We start from the raw sequence: 2,265 nt of genomic DNA on the forward strand, positions 1-2,265 counted from the left end.
TTCTAAATTCCGAGAGGATTTATACCAAAACCCAACTACGTCGCTCCACGACGCTATCGCGCGATCTGACAATTTCATCCGAATGGAAGAAGATACTAACGCCATTCTCAGCAAGATGAACGCACCAAAAGCTCCAGCGGCTAAAAACGCCAACACGCGACAAGAACCGCGCCAGCATGCTCCAACCGACAAAAACGGCCACAAAGACGGATACATGTATGTCGTTAACGAGAACAACGTGTCGGTTTCAACTCTCGTAGTCCGCGGAGAGGGATGGAACAAGTGGGTAAGGGAGCTCGATTCGTCTGACAAACCAGTCGACGCCGTTTGCTCGACCCAAACTACAAGAGCAGCAGGACCTTCCAGAACCGTCGATCTCACCAAACACTGTAAGTATCACGATGTCAAAGGGCACGATACGACAGAATGCAAATCACTCTACGCGCATTATCTCTCGTCCCTTGCGAGCAGTGAATTTAAGTTCGAACCCTTGAAAGCTAAACCAAAGAATGGCAAGAGCTGGAGCAAGAACAAGGAAAGAAGAGCCCAGCGCAAAGCCACCGGCAAAGGTCGACAAAACGACGCTCAACGACCAGACGACGAGGAGGAAACCCCGAATGATAATTGTGAGGGAGACTCCTCAGCCGACGAAGAGCATCCTGCTAATCGAAGACGCATCGAGGTTATACTCTCTCAACAATCTTTGTCGTCCGACGACGATAACGACGATGCGCCTGTACTCGGAGATCTGAGAGACGTCCTGAAATGGAAGTTCGAGTCCGAAAATGATAGCAGTCCCAAGCACAGAGATCTCCGGACGATGCTGGATACACGGAAGTCTCGACATATCTCGACAAGCGACACTAACAACAACAAAGAGCCAATTAGCGACCTCCGAGATAAACTCAACGCTGGCGCATGCGACCTTCGCATACAGCTCAACCGTTCAAAACCAACGGACTTACGACGACAGTTGGAGCGAGCTAACGGTCATTCTCAACCTACAGCGCATGACACCAGCATATCCTAGACCTCCGCACCTTGCTAGACTCTAAGCGAGTACAAACGGGACAGTCGTTGAATGTCATCATGGGAGGCTCCCCGCCTAGCGGAGACTCTGTCCGTTCTGTAAAAGGCTATCGTCGACAAGTCGCGACTTCCCAGAGGTGGCCGACTAACCCGACAAGTCATCCTCCGATAACCTTCTCCCCGGACGACGCTGAAGGAGTTCACGCTCCCCATAATGATCCTCTTCTCGTCGTCCTTGGAATTGGAGAGTATGATGTCACCAAGATCCTCATTGACACCGGAAATTCCGTCAACCTCATCTTCCTAGGAACTCTGCAGAAGATGGGAGTTGATCTTGACGACATAAAAGCGTCCTCCAGAACGTTAATCGGATTCAATGGATCCTCTGAAACTATCTTGGGAACGATCCGTCTCCCGGTACGCGCGTGTGGCGTTACTCGAACGGTTAAGTTTGCCATTGTAAGCACAAAAGCTCCGTATCACGCTATACTTGGCACCCCTTGGCTACACTCGATGCAAGCCGTTCTTTCCACCTACCACCAGTGCGTCAAGTTCCCTGGTACGGACGGAAGGATAAAAACGTTGCGAGGGGATCAAAAGGCCGCTAGGGATCTCCTAGTCGCCATAGTCAAACTCCAACGGTCATGTCTACCCGTTAATTCTGTGTCTCCCCCAACCTCAAAAGTCTGTTCCCAGAAAAGCGAGGTTCTCGAGTTATCTACCCGTTAATTCTGTGTCTCCCCCAACCTCAAAAGTCTGTTCCCAGGAAAGCGAGGTTCTCGAGTTACCTATTGACGACACCGATCAAAGTCGAACCGTAAGGGTTGGTGCATACCTTTCTGAGGAAATGCAGCAGTCAATTCTGGATTTCCTCAGGAAGAACGTGTCTACATTCGCTTGGTCTATGGCAGACATGAAGGGCATTGACCCGACTATAACGACTCACGAACTAAACGTTGACCCAACATTCAAACCTATCCGCCAGAAGAAACGTAAGATCGGCCCTGACAGGTCGAAGGCCGTAAACGAAGAAGTTGACAAGCTACTCGGCGCAGGTTCGATCGCTGAGGTCCGCTACCCCGAATGGTTGGCAAATCCGGTAGTCGTCAAAAAGAAAAATGGCAAGTGGCGCGTCTGGGTCGACTTCACCGATCTGAATAAAGCCTGCCCAAAGGATAGTTACCCTCTTCCCAACATCGACCGTTTAGTCGAGTCTACGGCCGGAAACAAGATGCT

This window comes from Brassica oleracea, chromosome C2 (genome assembly GCF_000695525.1).
Source record: "Brassica oleracea var. oleracea cultivar TO1000 chromosome C2, BOL, whole genome shotgun sequence".
In the NCBI taxonomy this organism is placed as follows: domain Eukaryota; kingdom Viridiplantae; phylum Streptophyta; class Magnoliopsida; order Brassicales; family Brassicaceae; genus Brassica; species Brassica oleracea.